General features: G+C 41.6%; 1 protein-coding gene across 8 annotated transcripts in view; it reads left to right on the top strand.

Moving 5' to 3' along the window:
- Positions 1-25661, top strand: part of LOC137325201 (receptor-type tyrosine-protein phosphatase F-like) — a 521369-nt gene that overhangs the window by 49239 nt on the left and 446469 nt on the right. Inside the window, exon 2 of one of the 8 annotated variants that reach the window (XM_067990027.1) lies at positions 17455-17528. The exons of the other annotated variants lie outside the window; for them this stretch is intronic. The gene's annotated coding sequence lies outside the window, so the exon portion shown is untranslated. The remainder of the gene's footprint in view (positions 1-17454; positions 17529-25661) is intronic. 8 annotated transcript variants of the gene reach the window in all.

The raw sequence follows: 25661 nt of genomic DNA on the forward strand, positions 1-25661 counted from the left end.
TTTTAATTATAGGTTCAAATTGAAGAGATGAAATGCCTTGTTCTGAAGGGCTTGAAGTGCATTGTGATAGGTGACTGACTCCCTTTGGATCACTCAAACTCTCACAAAGCAGTGAAAGGCGTGTTCATTCAGCTTGAGGTTGTGTGAGGTCCCGCACACAATCTGTTTTAAGAGCTATTTATAAGGAAACCCAGAGCACCAGCAATACTGGAGACTGTTTATTGTGTTTACTAATACCCAACTTGAAGTTAGCAAAGTTGTGTGGAATACAAAATGGAATCCTTGGGAAGTTATTAGCCTTGTTACATTTCCGTGGTGCTTTTTTGTGGCTCTCCGGATCTACCTCTTCCATGGGTTCAGTTAGCAGTAGGACACCTGTGACAGACTGCAAATATAAAAGCAAGAAGAACATTTTGTAATGCAGTCCCAGGACTTGGATTGCAGTGAGTCATACCATATTAGTGCCTTATAATGAAACAAGCTAATCTGCTTTTATAGGTTTATGTAGCGCTGGGGAAAGTCCAACATAATTCTATTTCATTCTGTCTTTCTAATTATAAACCTGAAATAATACAAATTTCACTAGAAGGCACTTGAAGTTTTGTGTCTTTTTCAATGGTGGAGGGAATTGTTAATCATGACAGAAATATGATTGCAGGATGTATTCTTTGGAATAATTTGACAGTTGGGAAAGTATCAGATGCTATAATCCCCAGAATAGTTTTATTCTAATTATTCCACATAAAAGAAAGGAAGAACTAACTAACCTTGATATAGCATATTTCATGACCTCGGCGCATCCCAAAACGCTTCTCAGCCAATGAAGTAATTTTGAAGTGTAGTCACTGTTTTAATGTAGTGAAATAAGGCAGTTAAACTGTGCACACCAAGGTCCCACAAACAGCAATGACATAAATGAGCAAATGATCTGTTTTTGGTGGTGTTGGTTGAGAGATAAATGTTACAGCACTGAAACAGGCTATTCGGTCCAACTGGTCTATGCCGGCGTCGATGCTGCACACGAGCCTTCTCCCACCCCTCTTCATCTAACCCTATCAGCATATCCTTCTATTCCTATCTCCCTCGTGTGCTTATCTAGCTTTCCCTTAAATACATCTATGCTATTTGCCTCAACTACTCCATTAAGGAAGTGAGTTCCACATTCTTACCACTCTTTGAGTAAAGAAGTTTCTCCTGAATTCCCTATTGGATTTATTGGTGACCATCTTATATTTATGGTCCCCAGTTTTACTCTTCCCCCACAAGGTGAAACATTTTCTCTACGTCTACCTTATCAAGCTCCTTCATAATTTAAAAGGTTAGGTCACCCCTCAACCTTCTCTTTTGTAGAAAATAGAGCACCAGTCTGTTCAGTCTTTCCTGATAAGTATATCCTCTCAGTTCTGGTATCATCCTTGTGAATCTTTTTTGCACCTTCTGTAATCTTTCTATAATATGGAGATCAGAACTGTTCACAGTACTCCAAGTGTGGTCTAACCAAGGTGCAATACTAGTTTAACATAACTTCTATGCTTTTCAATTCAATCCCTCTAGAAATTAACCCCAGTGTTTGGTTTTCTTTTTAGGGCCATATTAATCTGTGTCGCTACTTTTAGTATTTTGTGTATCTGTACCCCTAGATCCTTTTGCTCCTTTATCACATTTAGACTCTATTATCCAGGCAGTAAGTGGCCTCCTTATTCTTCCTACCAAAATGTAACACCTTACACTTATTTATATTGAAGTTAATTTGCCAAGTACACGCCTATTCTGCAAGTTTATTAATGTTGTCTTGTATTGTGTCGCAGTCTTCCTTCGTATTAACTATACCCCCCACGCCGTGACACCAGAAGAGCTCCCCTACTTCTACTATTGCTGTGGAATTTTTTTACATCCACCTGATGGGGCCTTGGTTTAACAGCTCACCTGGAAGAGGGCATCTTTCACAAAGCAGCACTCCCTCAGTGCTGCGCTAAAGTGTCAACCAAGATAATGTGCTCAAATATCTCGAGTTGAGCTTGAAACCACAACTTTCTGACTGCGATGTGAGCATGCTACCACTGAGTCAAATCTGAGATTTCATTTCTCCTCTCCTGATGGCAGCAATTCATACTGATGCAGTTCCATGGTATCACACCCAAGTAGCCATTTTTTTGCGATGCTGCGCTAGGCTGTTGGGTAATGAGATTTCAAAACTGTAGATTGTGTACCCAGGCCACAAGGTTCAGCTGATTCGTCCAAAAAAAATCTATTGCGTTTCAAGAAACTAGATTGCAGCTTTCTGAAAAGGGTGTCTAAATCCCATGTGGACTGATTATAGTGTTCTCATTTGCCTCTTGTGCTGTTTAGTATTTTACTTATGTTTTCACTTCTATCTTTTATTTGTTAATAAGTCTAGAATGGTAATTTAGCCTGTATAAAGTATAAATATTATTACAATGTAATAATTTCCATTATCTAGATTGTCTGAAGACAAAGCTCGAATCATACATATTTTCTAGTAAACCTTTTACCGAAATGGGCTTGATTGTCAGATCTGTGCTAAACCAAATATGACAGACCTCTGGCTGCTTATAGAAGCTGTCGTTAAGTTGGCTGCTTACATGAGACAGTGTTGGAGGAAGGGGCCATGAATTGTAACAGGTTCAGTAACATACCCTCCACAAAATATGTTTTGTTTCATGGAGATAATGTCACACTTAAGAATGGGTAGCACTGTGGAAAAAAGTTCAGGGTAATGTCACTGGGACCCATCTACAGATCAATTTGCATCTAATTTTGATATTTATTATCTAATTTGTGCTATAAATAATATATGCTGAGGAATCATTCGTTACTATCTGTCGAGTTGTCAGTTTTCAGTAAAATGTAATGGAGTGCAGCCATCTACCTAAATATAAAGCAGTGCTTTCATAGCTCTAGGTTTTATCACTTCTGATTATGAAGAATTTTTCTCTCATAAGATAAATTATGTATCTTCTTGGGAATGGGATGACATAGTGGGTTAGCATACCTTTTCCACCTCTTGATCCTGGGCCCAAATGAGGAAAAATACTCCTCTCTCTGCCAGCTGTAATGGTTTTACTTGAAATTATTTTGGCAGACTCGTTCCTAAATTGATGATGTGATCTGCAGTAAGAGGATGGGGGCAAGGTGAGGACATTTTGGTAGATTTCTTTTGTAATGTTTTTGTTATCTTTGTTTTTCCATTCCTTGCCTTAGTTTGGCAAGAGATCTTTGTAGGTCACTCTTCTGTCTTGAGCGGGTCCATTTTCTGCACAAATGCATAGTCAGCAGCAGTGGTGATTTAAAAATTACAGAAGGGGGATACGAATGCTGAAAGCATAAGAGTTGCTTTTTATTGTGACATTCTCCCCCACCCTCCAAGGTATGCCCCATCCAAAACAAAAGGATAAATGTAACAACCAGTTATCACCTTATCAGATTCCTTCCAATCATCAGTAATTTGATGAATAGAGTCATCAATAGTCCCATCAAGCAACATCTACTCACCAATAACCTGCTTACTGATGCTCACTTCGAGTTCTGTCAGAACCACTTGGTTCCAGACTTCATCCATGGCCTTCATTCAGACACCCCCTTGATTTGGGAGGAATCTGATAGGGTGGTAATTGGTTGTTGCATTTATCCCTTTTTTCTGGATGGTACATACTTGGGCAATCTTTGACTTTGTCAGTTAGATGCCAATGTGTGTGGGTGTAGAGGAAAGTAATCAAGATGGTTACAAAATCTTAGAGCTCTTTGCTGTGACAGTAGGCGCCAAGAATTAGGGCTATTTGCTTTGGAGAAATGCAAGGTTAGAGAGGATGTGATTGAGGTTTAAAAATGACGATGGGATTGATAGGTTATTTGAAATGAATAGGAATAAAATAGAGTGGCTAGAGATCATGCCCATAAAAACTGCAGTTTGAGAGTTGGGTTAGATGCACACAAGTATTTCTTTTCACAGTTATCAGTCTCTGGAGCAAACTGCCAAGATGTGGTGAATATGACATTGCTACAGTCGTTTCTGAAAAGGAAATTGATAAAATCCTGAGAAAATAGGGTATTTGTAATTATAGAGGACAAGTTGCTAGTTAGTTGAGATTGTGATGAATCACCAGCATTCACTGGTCTTCTGGAGCTTGCTTGATTGTATTAGGGAGTATTACGTAGAATTACATAGACTGTACAGTACCGAAACAGGTCACTTGGCCCAACTAGCCTAGAGTCGGTGAAATTCTTGAGTTTTTCCTTAAGGCACTTTTTTTTGTTTGTTTTTGCCTGTCCGAGAAGATAGCTTGGTCAGGGAATGGTGAATGGCAGGAAGCTGCACTTCTGACTGGATGGAATGGGTTTAATGACTGAAGATTGCCCCCTGCCTCCCTTCATCTGTTCCTACTATGACTAAAACATGCAATATTTAAAGCTGAGTATCCAAAATGTGTATATACAACTTGTAACAATGCTTATTTTTCACACGCTTATTCCACTGAGGGGATCCTATAGTAGCATCAGGTCAAAATGCATAAATTTCCCTCTAGTGTTCAAAATGTGGGAAACCTGCCTCTGGAAAAGACTGACACTCTTCCTTTTGTTAGGATTTTGTGATTCTTTACACACAGGCTGCCTTGTTCAAAAAGCAAACTGAATTCCAAGTAGGACTTTGAAATGGAACTGCTGTACTGGTGTCATCTGCCCTGCATAGTTGATACAAGCAAACAAAAAATAGTGACTGCTTTACAAAGCAACTCTGAGACTTGACCTCAAGCCTTCAGCAGCCAACTTAATGAAATTCCAGCAGCCTCTATGGAAATGGCAGCAAATGTATGGGAACCGGATGTTGACTCTTTTATGTGTTGAGCGATAAGTATAGATAGATTTTGTTGGTTACTGCTTGAAAAGTAGGGTTCCAATTTCTACCAGAAAACACCATTTTAGCGTAGAATGCAAACCAAATTTTGGAACTAATATGAAAAAATGAGATGTAAACTATGAAAGGTGATTGAATTATATGCCTTCTGGTGAAGGTGGGATTGTTTTCTGTAGTTACTATGCCTAAATCAATGACATGATATATTTGATTAACGTAGGTTTTTCTGTACTACAGAAGGACTAAATCTACCATTAGTTTTGCTTCAAACTATAATTACTCATTGTTGGCTGCGATCTGTCCATGGGTACGAGGACTGTATGATATTTGAGATGTGAGATTTTTTGTTCTTGTGTATTTGTGAATTATCACTTTCAGTACTCCATAAAACCTCATTTGATTAGCCAATGTGATTTCATAATGCTGTTGTGTTCTTTGTGAAAATCAGTTATTCCTTTTTTAAGCCAGTGATTATGCTACTTTGTGCCCAGGAGAAAACTCATTCCTTTGCCATGAGGTAATGCAACTTGCTCTGCACCAGGTGAAAATTAATTGTTTAGGAGTTGGAAGTTTAGTGTCATCAAGTATTAAATTTCTGGCTTGAGTGGATAAAATTTATGATTAACTTTATAAAATATAAAAATGAATTGGAGTGAGATGCAATTCTAGAACATGTCTGATTACAGACATGGGTGTTCTCTCAGTTTATTTAAATTGCCTGGTTTTAACTTTGTACTCAAGTGCTCTCTTCATTTTCCTTTCAAAGTGTAAGTACACATGTGCCTAAAAGTGTAAGTACACATGTGCCTAAAATTGTATTTATTTGATTTCCTTGAAATGGTATCTGTCCAGTGTGACATTTTCAAATCTAGTTGACATATAATTATTGCTTTAAAGAAGAATCCTGTGCTCTCAATGACCAAGCAGGTCCTGGAGATAGATTAAATTTGCACAGTGCGCAGTACCCGATTAGAACTATGTTGATTGGGGAGGGACTGCCTGGAGATTGTATTGTCTCCCAGTAAGTGGTAGAATAATATTGGAAAGAAGAGTTACATCTGGGTGGCCTCAGTTCCTGTTGGAAGCTGGTTACAGCAACAATAACAGTAACCTAGAAGCAGGTTGTGTACCAGCTCATGTGGACAAAGGGGGGAAATTCATTTACCAAAGAAAGGTGTGAAGGCAGTGTTGTCCAATAGAAATCGCTGACTAGCCATAGGCATGGCTATGGCGACATCATTTTAGCCACATGCACTAATTTTAGTAGAAAACACTGTACATATAATACAGGTAAATGTTCTTCACTTGTATATTTACTTAATAAACATCTACCACCATTCAGTGTGAAAGTTTGCAGTCTTTCTCTCTCTAAAGTTTGGAATTCCGTCATGAATTTATCAGACACAGCACAACTTAGTGCAGCTTCTAGTTTTTTGTCTAGCCGTTGCAAGCAGTAATTTGATTTCATCAGAGTAATTGCTGAGAATGTTGGCTCGCACGAAAGACGCACCAGACCTGCCCCTGCTCTCCATCCAGAACGCGGTTGGATGCTACTTGTCCTTTGCTATTACATGCCTCGTTGAAGCTGCTTGTTAATGGTTTGGGGCTTGTTTTCTTCTGCTGGCCTGGAGTGGTTATTTCAATTGGCTGAGCTGACCACGCTGACCTGCATACAATGTTGCTGGTAATTCCATGGTTCTGAAGTCTGGTGTTTTTACCTGGTTTGCACACCAATTTAGCAGATAACCAATAACCAGTAATGAACGAAATAGGGCACACACAACAATCAAAAAACACTCGCACACTGCTTTTTGTCTTGCCATTTTATGAAATACACAGAAAGGTGAAAGTACATGTGCGTATAAGTATCAAGATCACCTGTCTAATCAAAAATGTAATGAGCCATATCAGAATTCACAGTGTGCCACATAGTGGCTAAACTATTGGATAATCCGATGTTAAGAAGACTTTGGTAGTCTTGGTGATCTACTCAGAATTTCAGTTTTTGCCATTAATTCCCATTAAAACTCTTAGGATTTCTTCTTTTCTAGGTTGGAAGAGAAGAAAGAGGGGATGGAAATTTTCCTCTGTAAGTAACTAGGTATTTCACTGGAATACTTTGAGAAGCACTTGACCAGGCTAAAGGTAATTGGAGGCATAGACCCAAAAGTGATCTTCCTGCACATATTGCTTGATGCCCTGTCCCTGTCAAGAGTGGGTGGGGGGTAACCTTGTACCAGTCTCATCAAAATGAAGTGGCAGTTCCTGACAGTATAACCAGAGGATACTGTTACTATACTTGTACTCATAAATGTGGTTTGTTTTCGACATGCAAAGAGCCTGCTTTAGTTCATAAAATAATTTTGCAGGATTATATCCACAAAAAACATTATAAATGTGCAGAGTTTTCTATGGAGATTATCCAACTGAGTATTAGGTTATAGTAAAGTATTTTAAAGTGCATAGCACTGCCGTTGGTATATACTGTTCTCATATCTCTAGTATTGTGACTAAAAATTTCAGTGAAACATGGTGCAATTGTGAAATTTTTGTACGGTAACAACTTGAACTGTGGAAAAACACCCCACACTACAGTTACAACTTGTGGAGAAAGAATTTTGAGTTGTATAGTGTGGGAAACTAGTTATAGGTCTGTCACAGGTGGGAACAATTTAAAGTGATGAATAGTACCAGCCAAGAAACATATCATACAGCATTAAGGTACGTTAGCATAAGCGCAGTTTTTTTTCTGCAGCATGTTAGTACCACTTCACTAAATATGTTCAATGATGACAATCCACTTTTCTCCTCCCACCCCCTTTGACCATAAACACTAAGATCAGTTGCAGTGAGTGTTACATTATTTCTTGACCTGAAAAACCTAGCAAATATATTTTGAATTTTTTCCAATCAACATTATATTCCTTTTCCTCTCAAGTCCTTGAACGTGTTGTTGCCTCCCAAATCCATGCCCATCCTTCCCGCCACTCCATGTTTGAACCTCTTATATCAGGTTTCCGGTCCTTCCACAGCATTGAAACGACCCGAATCAAAGTGACAAATGACATCCTACGTGACTCTGAGCGAGGTGCACCATTCCCCCTCATCCTTCTCGACCTGCCTGCAGCCTTTGACACGGTTGACCACACCATCCTCCTCCAACGCCTCTCCTCCATTGTCCAGCTGAATGGGACTGTCCTCACCTGGTTCCATTCTTATCTGTTCAGTTGTAGCTAGAGTATCTCCTGCAATAACTTTTCTTCCTCCTGGCACAGTTACCTTTGGAATCCTCCAAGGATCTATCCTTGGCTGTCCTCTTCATTTACATGCTGTCTCTTGGCGACATCATCCAAATACACAGGTTCCACATGTACGCTGATGACACCTAGCTCTACGTCACCACTACCTCTCTCAACCCCTCCACTGCTTTTTGTGTTGTCGGGCTGCTTTTCTGATATCCAGTATTGGATGAGCAGAAATTTCCTCCAGTTAGACATTGGGAAGACCGAAGCCATTGACATCGTCCCCTCTTTCCCCCCACCCCCGGCCACAAACTCCATTCCCCAACCTCAGATTCCATCCCCCTCCTTGGCCACTGTCTCAAGCGGAACGCGACTGTTCGCAACCTCGACGTCCTGTTTAGCTGAGCTGAGCTTCCTACCCTATATCCTCCCCCATCACTAAGATTGCCTACTTCCACCTCTGTAATATTGCCCGTCTCAGCCCATCTGCTGCTGAAACCCTTATCAACGCTTTTGTTACCTCCAGACTGGACTATTCCAATGCTCTCCATGCTGGCCTCCATCTTCCACCCTCCATAAACTTGAGCTCATCCAAAATCCTGCTACCCGTATCCTAACTTGCACAAAGTCCTGTTCACCCATCACACCTGTGCTTGCTGACCTAACCTTCAATTTAAAAATTCTCATCTTCGTGTTCAAATCTTTCCATGGCCTTGCCCTCCCCATCTCTGAAACCTCCTCCATCACTACAACCCCTGTGAACTCTGTGTTCCTCCAATCTGGCCTGTTGTGCATCTCCTACTTCCTTCTCCTTGCCATTGGTGGCTGTGTCTTCAGCGGTCTATGCCCTAAGTTCTGGAATTCCCTCCCTAAACCTCTTTGACCAAGCTTTTGGTCACTTGTCCTAATGTCTCCTTTCGCTCGGTGTCTTCTATTGTCTGATTATGCTCCTGTGAAGCTCCTTGGGACATTTTACTATGTTAAAAGCGCTATATAAATGCAAGTTGTTGTGTTGAAAGGGCTTTCAGTGTGGCTGCCAAGTCTTTCTGGAGAAGCGTGTTTCTTTTTATTCGTTCATGGGATGCGGCTGTCGCTGGCAAGGCCCTTGAGAAGGTGGTGGTGAGCCGCCGCCTTGAGCCGTTGCAGTCCGTGGTGAAGGTTCTCCCACAATGCTGTTCGGTAGGGAGTTCCAGGATTTTGACCCAGCGACGATGAAGGAACGGTGATATATTTCCAAGTCAGACTTGGAGGGGATCGTGCAGGTGGTGGTGTTCCCACATTATGTAATCACATGTTAGGTGGAATTATTTAAGGGACCTCCCACCCTCAGGTAGTCTCAAATTTTAAAATTGTAAATGTAATTAAATATTTTAAAAAGTAGTACAAGTAGAACATGTTGTGTTCAGCCTTATCATATGATTTATTACCAATTGATAATAGGTTTGCCGACTTTGGTTGGATGTATTCCTGCAGGTTGGATCATGTGATCAGATGATATTCAATCATTTGACCACAACCTCAGAACCACCTTGATGAAGGTAAAGGTTTAGTTAAATTCCTGTGAACTCAAAACAGAGGCGATCAACGTAAAATATGCAAACAAACTGAGCCAGACGGACCAGGAAGGTCAACAGTTCGATCCCTGCTCTCTGACGAGTTGGCTCAGATGAGCCAGGGTGGCGGGGGGCCCTACACTTAGCATCAGCTGCCCTGGGTTAGGTGCCAAGACATGACTTCTATCCACCAGAGAAACTGGAAAGGGCAAGTCAGGCTGAGAGAAAATTCCTTAATACTTAAGTTGTAACTGATGTTCTCAAAAGGTGTATAAAGTCAAAGGTATCTGCTGAAGCACAGAGCGAACGGAGTGCATTGAGAACAGAGTGGAAACTTGAGAATTTGGTGAGGGGGGAATTAGGTGTTATGGGGGAAGGACGAGCTCTGAGAGCAGCTGAGGTGGGGACCAGAGTGGCAGAAGCAAGTAAATAAAACTCGGGGATCGAAGGCTTCAACTCACTCGAAGCAGCGGAGGCGGTAAGCCTTCAGGATAAATTCGGTGGGATTGAAAAGAAAAAATCAAGGAGTGACGTCACAGGATGATTTAGGTGATTTATTGGTGAATATTACTGTTTTTTCTCTGTTGGGGCGGGGTTTAACTAAGAGCTTGAATCAATAACATAAACTGCATAAATTAATTAGTTAATAAAACTAGGAATAGCGAGAGATTAAAAAGTCTAATGAAGTAAATAAATAAATTCTGGTTCGACAAGCCTTGACAGGGCAGGTGGTGTGTTATAACTGCAGTATGTGGGAGTTGGTGGAGAGCAGCATGATCCCAGTCAAACACATCTGCTGTAAGTGTTTGCAGCTCGAGGAACTTAAGCTCATGAGTTGTTGAGCTGGAGTCTGAGCTGCAGACATTGCGATGCATTGGGGGGGAGGAGGAGAGGTACCTGAACACCGATTCAGGAGGCAGTCTCACCCCTTAGATTAGATAGTAGTTTAGATTCATTCAATGGTAAGGGACAGAAGGGTGTGATAGCGAGTCAGGCAGGTATGGGGACCCAGGATCTAGTGATAGAGGAGCCTCAGCCCTTGACCTTGTCCAACAGGTACAAGATACCTGCTACCTGTATGGATGAGAGCAAAGACTGCAGGGAGGATGGACAAACTGACCACGGCACTTTGGTACGGGGGGCCATTCAAGTGGGGGGAGTAAAAAGGGATGTAGTAATGGTAGGGGATAGTATAGTCAGGGGGATAGACACTGTTCTCGGCAGCCGCGGCTGAGAGTCCGGAAGGCTGTGTTGCCTGCACGTGCCAGGGTTAAGGACATCTCCTCGCGGCTGGAAAAGAACTTGGAGCATGAGGGAGAGGATCCAGTTGTCGTGGTCCATGTAGGAACCAATGACATGGGTAGAACGAAGAATGGGGTTCTGCTGAGACAGTTTGAGGAGCTAGAGTTTAAATTAATAAGTAGAACCTCAAAGGTGGTAATCTCTGGATTACTACCTGAGCCATGTGCAAATTGGCATAGGGACAAACAGATCAGAGAGTTGAATGTGTGGCTCAGAGTTGTGTGGGAGACGGGGGTTTCGATTTATGGGGCACTGGCACCAGTACTGGGGAAAGAGGGAGTTGTTCCATTGGGACGGGCTCCACTTAAACCAGGCTGAGACCAGTGTCCTGGCGAATCGAATAACTAGGGCTAGATAGGGCTTTAAATTAAAAAAAGGGTGGGGAAGGGGTCAGGTGAGGGAAAATTTAGAAATCTAGTGAGAAAAGTCAAGGCAACAGAGCAGTGTAGTGATTTGGGTAAAGACAAAGCAGTGTGTGGCAGGAAGGGACAGAGTTTACCAATAAGAGAGAATCAGCAAATAAGGTCAAAGCAGGAAAAAATGGTGGAAAGTCAAAATTAAAGGCTCTTTATCTGAATGCACAGAGCATTCGTAACAAGATAGATGAATTTGTTGCACAAATAGAGATAAATAGGTTTGATCTAATAGTCATTACAGAGACATGGTTGCTAAGTGACCAAGATTGGGAACTAGATATTCCAGAGTATATGACGTTTAGCAAAGACAGGCAGAATGGAAAAGGAGGGTGTGTAACCCTAATAATAAAGGATGACATAAGGACAGTGGTGAGAAAGGATCTTGGCTCGGAAGATCAGGAAGTAGAATCAATATGGGTGGAAATTAGAAATAAGAAAGGTCAGAAAACACTGGTGGGAGTAGTTTATAGGCCTCCTAATAGTAGCTATACTGTTGGACAGTGTATTAATCATGAAATAATAGGAGCTTGTAACAAAAGTAATGCAGTAATCATGGGGGACTTTTAATTTTTATATAAACTGGGCAAATCAAATTGGCAAAGATAGTTTGGAGGACAAGTTAATGGAATGCATTTGAAGACTGTTTTCTAGAGCAATATGTCATGGAACCAACCAGGGCACAGGCTAGTTTAGATCTAGTATTGTGTAATGAGACAGGGTTAATTAGTAATCGCACAGTAAAGGATTCTCTGGGAAAGAGTGATCATAAGATAGAATTTCACATTGAGTTTGAAAGTGATGTACTTCAGACCGAAACTAGAGTCTTAAAATTAAATAAAGCCAATTACATAGGTATGAGGGGCGAGTTGGCTAAGGTAGATTGGGAAATTAAATTAGAGTATGATGGTTGAAAAGCAAAGGCATACATTCAATATTCTCAACAAATATACATTCCATTGAGAAATAAGAACTCCATGGGAAAAGTGATTCACCTGTGGCTAACTAAAGAAGTTAAGGATAGTATTAGATTAAAAGAAGAGGCCTACAATGCTGCCAAAAGAGTAGTAAGCCTGAGGATTGAGAGAGTTTTAGAAACCAGCAAAGGAGGACCAAAAATTGATTTAAAAAGGGAGAAAATAGAATATGAGAGTAAACTAGCAAGAAATATAAAAATAGATTGTAAGAGCTTCTACAAGTATGTAAAAAGAGAGTAGCAAAAGTAAACATTGGTCCCATAGGGGCTGAGACAGGAATCAGGAAATGGCAGATGCGCTAAACAAATATTTTGTACCTGTCTTCACAGTAGAAGACACAAAAAGCATCAGAAATAGTGGAAAAAGCATCAGAAATAGTGGGGAACTAAGGGGCTAATCAGAGTGAGGAACTTAAAGTAATTATTATCAGTAGAGAAAAAGCACTTGAGAAACTAATAGGACTGAAAGCCAATAAATTCCCTGGACCTGATGGCCTACATCCAAGGGTTCTAAAAGAGGTGGCAGCAGAGATAGTGGATGTATTAGTCTAGAACGGTCCCAGCAGATTGGAAGGTAGCAAATGTCACCCTGCTATTCAAGAAAGGAGGGAGAGATCAAACAGGGAACTACAGGCCAGTTAGCCTGACGTCAGTCGTCGGGAAAATGCTGGAATCCATTATTAAGGAAGTGGTAACAGGGCATTTAGAAAATCATATGATTAGGTGGAGTCAATGTGGATTTATGAAAGGGAAATCGTGTTTGACAAATTTATTAGTTTCTTGAGGATGTAACTAGCAGTGTAGATAAAGGGAAACCTGTGGATGTAGTATGTTTTGGATTTTTAAAAAGGCATTCGATAAGGTGCCACATAAAAGGTTGTTACGCAAGAAAGGGTTCATGGGGTTGGGGGTAACATATTAGCTTGGATAGAGGATTGGTTAAAGGACGGAAAACAGAGAGTAGGAATAAACAGGTCATTTTCAGGTTGGCAGGCTGTAACTGGTGGGGTACTGCAAGAATCAGAGCTTGGGCCTCAGCTATTTATAATCTATATTAATTACTTGAATGAAGGGACCGAGTGTAATGTATCCAAGTTTGCTGATGATACAAAGCTAGGTGGGAAAGTAAGTAGTGAGGAGGACACAAAGAGTCGGCAAAGGGATATAGACAAGTAAAGTGAGTGGGCAGATGGAATGTAATGTGGGGAAATGTGAGGTTATTTACTTTGGTAGGAAGAATAGAAAAACGGAATATTTTTTAAATGGTGAGAAACCATTAAATGTTGGTGTCCTGAGAGACTTGGGTGTCCTGGTACAAGAAACACAAAAAGTTAGCATGCAGGTACAGCAGGCAATCGGGAAAGCAAATGGCATGTTGCTTTATTGCAAGGGGGTTGGAGTACAAGAGTAAGGAAGTCTTACGACAGTTGTACAGAGCTTTGGTGAGACCTCACCTGGAGTACTGCATACAGTTTTGGTCTCCTTATTTAAGGAAGGATATATTTGCCTTAGAGGCGGTGCAACGGACGTTCACTAGCTTTTAATTCCTGGGTTGAGAGGATTGTCCTATGAGGAGGGGTTAAGTAGAATGGGCCTATACTCTCTGGAGTTCAGAAGAATGAGAGGTGATCTCATTGAAACATAAGATTCTGAGGGGCTTGACAGGGTAGATGCTGAGAGTTTGTTTCCCCTGGCTGGAGAGTCTAGAACTAGAGGGCATAGTCGCAGGATAAGGAGGTTGACCATTTAAGACTGAGATGAGGAGGAATTTCTTCACTCAGGGTTGAGAATCTTTGGAATTCTCTACCCCAGAGGGCTGTGGATGCTGAGTTGTTAAGTATATTCAAGGCTTGGATAGATAGACAGATTTTTGGACTCTTGGGGAATCAAGGGATTGGGGATCAGGCAGGAAAGTGGAGTTGAGGTGGTAGATCAGATATGATCTGATTGAATGGTGGAGCAGGCTTGAGGGGCCGTATGGCCTACTCCTGCTCCTATTTCTTATGTTCATGGTAATAAATCAATTAATTGCCCAAAGAATATCTTTAAATAGGGTTTCATTCTTCACTCAAAGATGGCAGCAATGTAAAGAAATAATATTTTATCGATAGAAAAGAACCAGACTTTTCCTGAAATATTTTTTGCATTAAAATACAAGTCTGAGACGTTTCCTCAAAAGGAATCTGAATACATTTTTCAGTAACTGTTAAAATACAGATACGAATGTTACTCAGTGTTTTAAAATGACACGCAATACACTTCCAGTAATAGTCACTGGTCAGGTGATACGAGGAGATAGTGAGGTGCTGGCACTGTGATTTTGTTTTAATCTTCCCTCCCTCTTCAATTTTTTTTAGAAGTGAAATTTGCTGCACTCTTTCTCCCTCAGACAGTTCTGAGTCCTCGGTTGATGGGAATGACTGAGGCAGAAGACAGGCAGGCTTCTTGAGCACCAGGAAGGTAGAACACTGGGGGCGGGTAATGTAGCTCCAGCCTATAGAGATGCACAGATGTGGACTGCCTGTTAAAAGTACTTATTTCCCGGGCTTCTAGCAACAGCGCGTGGAAGATCGCTCCTCCAGTTCCCGGAGACTCCTGCCCTTTCCGGGAGGGTTGGCAACCCTAATTGACAGGCTGACACAACTTGGTAAATATTTTGAATGCCATTACATTGCTGCTTTTCATCTTCCCTTGTGGGCTAGCAATTATAATATATGAAATAACTGTTTAATTATTGTCTGAACCCCAGCATATCATAATTTCTCCAGGGTGTGCATGTGAATTTTAAAATGTTTTTTAAATGCTGACCCCAATAGTAAAACATGTTAGTGCAGCTGTATATAGTTTAATTGGAAGTGGCGGGTGGGGTTAGAAGGTTGCACGTTCAGTCCCCTATGCTATTAAGTTCCAAACTCAATATCACTCATTTGGAATAGCATTTGGGAAGGCCAGGTGTTCCCTGTGGTGGAGAAGTTAGAGGGAAAATTGGTTCTGCATGGACAAGTTGCTCACCCCTCAGCCATAGTTGTTTAGGAGAGAAAGTAGGATTTGAAATCCTCAAAAAAAAAGCTGAAGCTGAGCGTATTTCACGCTTGTCTGATTATAACTTGATGTGTTGGACAACTTCCACACTTAAGGATTAAAAGAATTCATTTTCTGTTATTTGCTAATATTAGCAGAAATGCCTGTATGAGTATAAAGCAAGTTTCCCCACTTGACACTCGGACTTTGCTACATACTTTATAATGAAAAAGTATGGCAATATATGTAATGCAATCACTGCATTGATGTGGAGTGCATGGGTTGTCCTTATCAGTCCTATTGCATTCACAGTGTAAAGGAGGAGATTGCAAAGGTTTGGGGATCTACAAATGTTGTAATTGTATTCAATTCAGTTTCAAGCTAAATGTGATTTCTAATGATTGACACTCGAGCTGCACAAATTTGTTTTCTTTAAATTACAAGCCGGTCTTTCTCTGTAAATCTCGTGTAATTTTTTTTTTCACCAACTTAATATTGAGTTGATATTCAATGTTGAGAGTTCAGGTAAGTTACTTTGGATCACTAACCAGATGAGTAAATGTATTACACTTAATCATTAACTGCAAATGAGCTTCAGATTTATATTGTACAGTTCTGCTGTTCAGTTGTAAATGAGGTTGTACAGACTCTGGCCTGAAGATGATTTAAGTCTCTGTCCTTGATTGGTACCATTTCACATTTTAAATGACTGTTGATGGACAGCTACTTAATTAAATTTGTAGCTGTATCGAATTAGTTTGATTGTGTAAGATAACAAACAGTGCAATTTGTTTACTTCACCTTAATATAGTTTATTCTTAAAATGTAAAAAACACATACACATTCAATTTTTCATCCACTCATTTGAAATTGGCTACTGGATGGACAGTTAAAAGACTAAGTTTTAGACCACCAAATTTGAATGTAAGTGGAGTATAAACATCAAATAACTCACAATCTATTTTAAAATCTATTCCACAGACTCCTTTCAAAATGTTCCACCTGATCACCTAGTCGTCACCTTGGGAGTTCCCCAAGGATCCATCCTTGGCATCCTTTACCTCTTATTTACATTCTGGACCTTGCCCACATTATCCACAGACATGGAGTCAGCGTCCACACATGCACTGACGACTCCCAGCTCTACCTTTTCATCTTCTTTCACCACCCCTCCACGGCCTCTGTGCTGTCAGACTACTTGTCCGACATCCAGTCTTGGATGAGTTGAAATTTCCTCGAGCTTAACATTGAGAAGACCAAAGCCATTCATTGTATTCGGCCCCTAGCACATACTTCGTACCTACAACTGACTCTTCACTTTGCCGGTCACGATCTTGGGTTGAATCAGACTATGCGCAACCTCAGTGCCCTGTTCAATCCTGAGATGACATTCTGACCCCATATTCTCTCCATCACAACTATTGCCTACCTTCATCTTTGTAGCATCGCCTGCCTCTGCCCATCTGTTGCTGAAACCCACATCCATATCTTTGTCACCCCCACACTCAGCTATTCCAGTACACTCACAGCCAGACTCTCATCCTTCACCTTACGTAAAGTTCATCTTATCAAAAACTCTGTTGCTTTTTCCTATTCTGCACCGTTAGCCCGTAGTCCTAGATGACATGTCTTGCCTCTGAGTCCCCCAATGCCTTGATTTAAAATTCTCATCCTTGTGTTTAAATCCCTTCATGGTCTTACAACCTACATCTGAACATTCTGTTCTTCTGATTCTGGCCTCGTGGACTCCCCCACACACCTTCTTCACCCCATGATTGGCGATGTGGATTCAGCCGCCTAGCCCTCCTCCCCATTCTGGAATTCCATCCCTAAACCTCTCCATCTCCCTTTCCTCCTTTTAAATTTCTCACTAAAGCCCATCTCTTTGACTAAGCTTTTGGTCACCTCTCCTAATCTCTTTTTGGCTCGGCTCCCACTTTTTTCCTTGCATCTCTGTGTCCTAGGACCTTTTACAATGTTAAAGGCGCTGTTTAAATGTCACTTCTTGTTAGTTGAGTGAACGAGGCTTTTGTGGTGCAATTTTTTTACAGCTATTTTTACTTCTCTGCAGCAGACAAGGGATGCTACAGGTTAGGTGATCTGGCGGCCTAAGAATGTTGACTGTTCTAAGAGCTGAGCTGAGAACAGGTAAACAATCATTGGGGGGGCAAATAAGTAAATGTCAAGTGAAACTCTGATTTGAAATCCAGATCCCTTGTTTAGTGCCAGCAGATTTTGTTGTTAAATCTACTATGTCAGCCTATGTTTGTTTACCATGGTGCATGCAAAGAGCAATAGGGCAGAGAAAATGTGGATGTTGAATACTTAGAAAGATTAGGAACTTATTTTTGTTCTTGAAGTGATAACTGATCCTGTAGACTCACATCATGGGTTGGAGATGAAATTGTTTTTTTTCCCCTACCATAATTATATTGCAAGGCAGAGTTATTGAGTGTCCTTAAATTCTGGCCTGTGGGTTAATGTGAACTGGATTACCAGGAAGTGCCAAATTTGTGTCTCATTAATATTTTTTGTTTTGTGTGAATGGCCCAATATTATAGTTGATGGAGATGACCCATTCATTATATTGTGCTTATTTTAGTTTCCCCTTCCCATCCCTGTCCTTAACTCATCCAATTAAAAACAGGTTCTGTCTCCCTTGGGTTGGTTGCTTTGTGATTTTTGCATTACTGGCTGTTATAAATGGCATTTCATTTACTTTACACAACAAAGCCCCAACTGTCCCTTCTGCCACTATTGCAAAGCAAGCAGGCTTTTGAATGGCAACCATGGTTGGTAAATGGACAACCAGGGACACGTTCATCTGTTGATACAATCAGAGGAACCAGATGTTTTACTGCACACATAGCATGCTTAGAAATGATGGCTGTAATTTTTATTCAGTAGTAGTTTGCTGTTCTTAGTTTGCTGTAATGTGTGAGCTTTACTACATTTTGATGTTTGTTTTCCATTTTAAAATAATCAGTGATGCACTTAACTGGCTTCCAGATGCTTTTCACCACAAGACATCTGTTTTGAGGGAAATTTAATTATTTTTCCTGGTGTGGACCAAGGATTTATGGCAGTTTTAAAAAAAATCAATTTTGGGCTCATCAGGTGATTGTTAGTCAAAAGCAAAACACTCCGGATGCTGGAAATCTGAAATAAAACCAGAAAATGCTGGAAATACTCAGCAAGTCAGGCAGCATCTATGGAGTGAGAAACAAGAGTTAATTTTTCAGGTCAGTGACCCTTCGAAGGTTCATCGATCTGAAACCTTAACTCTGTTTCTTTCTCCGTAGATGCTTCCTGACTTGCTGAGTATTTCCAGTATTTTCTGTTTTTAGGTGGTTGTTAGTGCTGGAAATGGAATTCTTCCCTTGGAAGGTAGCAAATGTAACCCTGCTATTCAAGAAAGGAGGGAGTGAGAAAACAGGGAACTATAGGCCAGTTAGCCTGACATCAATAGTAGGGAAAATGCCAGAATCTATTATTAAGGACGTAGTAACAGGGCACTTAAAAAATCATAATACGATCAGGCAGAGTCAATACAGTTTTATGAAAGGGAAATCATGTTTGACAGATCTATTAGAATTCTTTGAGGGTGTAACTAGCAGGGTAGATAAGGGGGAACCAGACCATTGGATGTATTATATTTGGATCTTCGAAAACTATCTACAGGTGGCCAGTCAGAATAGGAACATCAGGTTCAATAAGAATATTCCACCCCAAGTGATATGGATGGGACACAGTACAGGGCATTGACACTGGGGTGATCCATTCTATGTTTACAGCAGACTGGAAATAATATCAATAATTAGCCCACTTGGAAATTGGCCTATAATATATGTGTATGTACTCTTAGGGGATATCTATGGACTGTGTTCAAATGGAACCTAAACCTAATGGGGAAGATGCAGAGTTATGAGGTTGTTACACAAGGTTAGGGCTCATGGGATTGGGGTTAATATATTAGCATGGGTTGAGAATTGGTTAATGGACAGAAAAGAGAGTAGGGATAAACTGGTCATTTTTGCGTTGGCAGGTTGTAACCAGCGGGGTGCTGCAAGGATCAGTGCTTGGGCCTCAGCTGTTTACAGTCTATATTAATGACTTAGATGAGGGGACTGAGTGTAATGTATCCAGGTTTGCTGATGATACAAAGCTAGGTGGGAAAGTAAGCTGTGAGGAGGATGCAAAGAGGCTGCAAATGGATATAGGCAGGTTAAGTAAGTGGGTGACATGGTGGCAGATGGAGTATAATGTGGGGAAATGTGAAATTGTCCACTTTGGTAGAAAGAATAGAAAAGCAGAATATTTTTTAAAACATGGGAGACTAAGACATATTGGTAGTCAGAGGGATTTGGGTGTCCTTGCACACGAAGCACAGAAAGTTAGCATCCCAAGCAATTAGGAAGGCAAATGATATGTTAGCCTTTATTGCAAGGGGTTGGCGTATAAGAGTAAAGAGGTCTTGCTACAATTATATAGAGCTCTACCACACTTGGAGCACTGTGTATAGTTTTGGTCTCTCTACTGAAGGAAGGATATACTTGCCTTCGAGAGGGTGCAATGAAGGTTTACTAGATTGATTCCTGGGATGGGAGGGTTGTCCTATGAGGAGAGATTGAGTAGAATGGGCCTATATTCTATGGAGTTCAGAAGAATGAGAGGTGATCTCATTGAACCATACAAAATTCTTAAAGGGCTTGACAGGGTAGATGCTGAGAGGTTGTTTCCCCTGGCTGGAGAGTCTAGAATTAGGGGTCATAGTCTCAAGATAAGGGGACGTCCATTTAGGACGGAGATGAGGAAAAATGTCTTCGCTCGGAGGGTTGCGAATCTTTGGCAATTTCTACCCCAGAGGGCTGTGGATGATCAGTCGTTGAGTATATTCAAGACTGAGATCGATGGATATTTGGACACTAAGGGAATCAAGGGATATGGGGATAGGGTGGGAAAGTGGAGTTGAGGTAGAAAATCAGCCACGATCTTATTGAATGATGGAGCAGGCTCGAGAGGCCCATGTTCTTATGTTCAGACATCTGGTCTTGGCACGAGCATTCCCATGTTGTTGCTGTGCTACACGTAAACTTTTTAAAAATTCGTTCATGGGATGTGGGCATCGCTGACAAGGCCAGCATTTATTGCCCATCCTTAATTGCCCTTGAGAAGGTGGTGATGAGCCGCCTTCTTTTACCGCTGCAGTCTGTGTGGTGAAGGTTCTCCCACAGTGCTGTTAGGGAGGGAGTTCCAGGATTTTGACCCAGCGATGATGAAGGAACGATGATATATTTCCAAGTCAGGATGGTGTGTGACTTGGAGGGATCGTGCAGGTGGTGTTGTCCCCGTGTGCCTGCTGCCCTTGTCCTTCTAGGTGGTAGAGGTCGCAGGTTTGGGAGGTGCTGTCGAAGAAGCCTTGGTGAGTTGCTGCAGTGCATCCTGTGGATGGTACACACTGCATCACGGTGCACTGGTGGTGAAGGGAGTTAATGTTTAGGGTGGTGGATGGGGCACCAGTCAAGCGGGCTGCTTTGCCCTGGATGGTGTCAAGCTTCTTGAGTGTTATTGGAGCTGCACTCATCCAGGCAAGCGGAGAGTATTCCATCACACTCCTGACTTGTGCCTTGTAGATAGTGGAAAGGCTTTCAGGGAGTCAGGAAGTGAGACACTCGCCGCAGAATACCCAGCCTCTGACCTGCTCTTGCAGCCACAGTATTTATATGGCTGGTCCAGTTAAGTTTCTGGTCAATGGTGACCCCCAGGATGTTGATGGTGGGGGATTCGGCGATGGTATTGCCGTTGAATGTCAAGGGGAGGTGGTTAGACTCTCTCTTGTTGGCGATAGTCATTGCCTGGCACTTGTTTGGCATGAGTGTTACTTGCCACTTATCAGCCCAATCCTGGATGTTGTCCAGGTCTTGCTGCATACGGCACGGACTGCATCGTTATCTGAGGGGTTGCGAATGGAACTGAACCCTGTGCAATCATCAGTGAACATCCCCATTTCTGACCTTCTGATGGAGGGAAGGTCATTGATGAAGCAGCTGAAGATGATTGGGCCTTGGACCCTGTCCTGAGGAACTCCTGCAGCAATGTCCTAGAGCTGAGATGATTGGCCTCCAACAGCCACTACCATCTTCCTTTGTAAACAATTTTACAACACCAAGTTATAGTCCAGCAATTTTATTTTAAATTCACAAGCTTTCGGAGGCTACCTCCTTCCTCAGGTGAACGATGTCCTTCTTCACCTGAGGAAGGAGGTAGCCTCCGAAAGCTTGTGAATTTAAAATAAAATTGCTGGACTATAACTTGGTGTTGTAAAATTGTTTACGATCTTCCTTTGTGGTAGGCATGACTCCAGTCACTGCAGAGTTTTCTCCCTGATTCCCATTGACTTCAATTTTACTAGGGCTCCTTGGTGCCACACTCTGTGAAATGCTGCCTTGATGTCAAGGGCAGTCACTCTCACCTCACCTCTGGAATTCAGCTCTTTTGTCCATGTTTGGACCAAGGCTGTGATGAGGTCTGGAGCCGAGTGGTCCTGGCGGAACCCAAACTGAGCATCGATGAGCAGGTTATTGGTGAGTATGTGCCGCTTGATAGCACTGTAGGCGACACCTTTCATCACTTTACTGATGATTGAGAGTAGACTGATGGGGTGGTAATTGGCCGGTTGGATTTGTCCTCCTTTTTGTGGATAGGACATACCTGGGCAATTTTCCACATTGTCAGGTAGATGCCAGCGTTGTAGCTGTACTGGAACAGCCTGGCTGGAGGTGCAGCTAGTTCTGGAGCACAAGTCTTCAGCACTAAAGCTGGGATGTTGTTGGGGCCTATAGCCTTTGCTGTATCCAGTACACTCAGCCGTTTCTTGATATCACATGGAGCGAATCGAGTTGGCTGAAGGCTGGCTTCTGTGATGGTGGGGATATCGGGAGGAGGCCGAGATGGATCATCCCTTCAGCACTTCTGGCTGAAGATAGTTGCAAACATTTCAGCCTTGTGTTTTGCACTCACGTGCTGGATGGGCTCTGCCATCATTGAGGATGGGGATGTTCACGGAGTCTTCTCCCATTAGTTGTTTAATTGTCCATCACCATTCACGATTGGATGTGGCAGGACTGCAGAGCTTTGATCTGATCCTGTGAGTGCTTGCTGCTAATAATGGGTAGCTAAAATGGTTAGAGTTTCATTTCCAACACCAACATTCTTCGTCCGATGAACATAGAAAGTCAGGAATAGCATAGCAGCAACATGCCTCAGCCCAACCCAAGAAGTGTATCTGCACCAATGTGACATTTTTTTCCACTTCCTATCCTGTAGCCTCTCTGAATAAGATTGCACAATTGGTAACGATTTTGTGCTGTACGCCAATGCCAAGTGTGAACTGGATTGAGATTGGCCAAATTAATTTTACATGCGGCCCTTTACAAGCAACAGACAGAAGATATTTTTCATCCGTCAGTGTGGTCATATAGTTTATATTGCTATTTATAAATCCCAAAATGCTGTTGACCTTTTTATGGCTTTAGCTACCTCTTGCTCTCAAGGAATTATGTATTTGCATCCCTAGGTCTCGCTGTTCCTCCACAACTTTCAGTATCTTTCAGTTGAGTTCATAGTCCCATTACTTTTATTTCCTTTCAAATACATTACCTCAACTTTGCATTAAACAGCATCTGCCACCTGTCTGCCCATTCTACTAACCTGTTTGCCAACCCTTCTGAGCAACCCTCAAGTCTAACCCTTTGTTTCTTGTTCTTCATTGAATTTACTATACATGCTGTTGCATTTCCTCTTATACTGTGGGCCTGAAACATTCTGACAAATCACCTTTTAAATTTGTATACTCTACTACAATTGCATTTCCTTTACCTATATAGTCAGTCATTTCTTTAAAAAACTCTATTCGTCAAACATGTTTTACCTTTAACAAATCCGTGCTGGCTGTTATCCCACGGTATCTCTAAATGCTCAGTAATTTGATCTTAAATTATGGCTTCTAAAGAGTTTGCCTATATGACATTTGACTAACTGGTCTATTACCTTGTTTATTCATCTCTCCTTTTTTGAACAGAAGTGCTTCATTGAAATGGAGTCAAATGTACAGCTTGACTAAGCTTCAAAAAATCTCTTCAAAACAGTGACTGATGCTTGGGTGCAGTTCTATAGGCACTAGCAACACTTTCGTACCGGGTTTCAATGTCCATTCCTCACGTGTGGGCCTAGGCAGTGAGTATGGGTAGGAAGAGTTTCATAGCTGACTTTGATCTTGTCCTTATTTGACGTTCACAATGTATTTTCCGGCAGGGACCACTGGAGAGCATGTTGGGAGTGGCCGACTGTGGCTATAACTTAGTCACAATTCCCCATCCTTGCAGTGAACAGGCCAAGAGTAGTGACCACACTGGTGAAGAACCATCATCCCATAGTTCAGTAATAAACTTTTCAGAATCAATGGGGGAGCTCAAGTAAAACACTTTTATTCATTAAAAAAGTGTTACAAATTTCAGGTCTGTTAGATATTCTCTAGTTCATTGGCGCTGGCCATTTCTCTAAATGGTCCCCACCTCTTGCGTTCAGGCTGCTGTATCCTGGATATAGACCTGTGGTAAAACTGTCTCAATGGGTCTGCAGTCATGATAAGGGAGACTGATTTAGTATCAATGCTGGGAGCTGACACACATACACCAGCCTCCTGGGATCTGAACTAAAAGTGGCTCTAGTTTTACAGATTGACAGTTTTTGAAGGAGCATTGCATCTGTTGTTGTGTATTCTTTATACAGAATAGTTTTGTCTTGCTCCACAAGTTGTTACTTTTTTTGGGGTGGGGATGCGAGATTGAAAGAGAAGGAAGGAAGGGAAACTTCATTCCACCGCTATCACCTCTTTAAGTCCTCATGCTGTGCACCATCATCTGATTTGAGGTAGTGAGCAGAAGACCTATTCTGAGACATCTGAAAAAGCTGCTGAGAGAGGCAGGGAGAGGAAAATATTTCCTTTTTTTGTGTCACATTCAGTGGCATATTGCATTGATGGATCAGTGCCTTGTGTCACAAGATATTTGTTGTTTTCTTTTAGTGTTGAATATTAAAGCAACTCCGTTTAAAGGTAATGGAACAAGTTGCAAATCTGATTTACTTTTTGCTTAAAAATTTCAGAATTAAATCTTTCCAGTTGTGCTAAACGAATGGGTTGAGCTTGTCAGCCAGCTCAGCGTCGGAGCCGGTCAAATTCCTCCACTCCCCGACTGGCGAGTTGCAGTGGGGCACCTGTTTAGGCCTGCAGCTTGCCACTGGTATTTGAATAAGACCCAAAGCCGAATTTGGCGCGGGCCTCCGGCCAGCGTGGACCAGCGAATGAAGCCTTCGCTCTGACAACTTTGTGCCCATTTTGGGCGCAAGTCGACCTTCTCTCCCATTGTGGCTTCTGTTGATCTCTGCCTTGGGTCTAGTTATGTTTTTTATCTGATTCATTTCAGTATGTGCAAATGGTTCATTAAATCCCTGTTTACACTGGCATAAAAATCTCCTTTCACTCTGATGAATTTGTAGAAAATTACCAACCAGAATGAGAAGCGCATTATTGTGGACCCTTTAATGTGATGTTCTTTTTGAACTTCTGCAGAACTTAACAAAACCTCTGGTTTGCAGTTTCTTTTATTCACCAGTAATTACTGTAACGAACTTCGTATCAGGCTCTCTTGTGATTACAGTCTGCCTTAAAGAAAAAAAAGTATTGTGGATAGCTGACCTTTTGAAGTTGGCTGTTTTAGTATAGGTATGAATGATAACCTTGATAAGCTAGTTCTGTATTTATATGCTGCAAGTCAGGCACACTCATCGCTTTATACACTGATTATGGCAGTGTCTGGAAAACGACAGTAGTCATATAATGGAGAATCGGTCGGGTGAAGTGCAGAGCATCAAACTTAACCGTTATAAGTATTTTACATATCATTTAATCTTTCTTCAAACAACCTCCCATGCTTTCCTGAACACACATGACAGTATGTCAACTGACAATAATTTGACCCCATTGTCCTTGAAAACTACCGCACAATCTCCTTTGTATGCTTTGTTTTGTAATGTATTGTCCTGTAAATACACCCTCGCACCTGTTCATCCTAGCTGTCGCTTCACGGCATTCATGTAGAGATCTATGCAATAGAAAACCCAGATCTGTCTTTTTCCACCGGCTTTAGTTCTTTTCCCTGAAGGATGTATGTATATTCAGCATTCTCACTGCCCAAATGTATAACACTGCACTTTTCTAAG

This window comes from Heptranchias perlo, chromosome 9, assembly GCF_035084215.1.
Source record: "Heptranchias perlo isolate sHepPer1 chromosome 9, sHepPer1.hap1, whole genome shotgun sequence".
In the NCBI taxonomy this organism is placed as follows: domain Eukaryota; kingdom Metazoa; phylum Chordata; class Chondrichthyes; order Hexanchiformes; family Hexanchidae; genus Heptranchias; species Heptranchias perlo.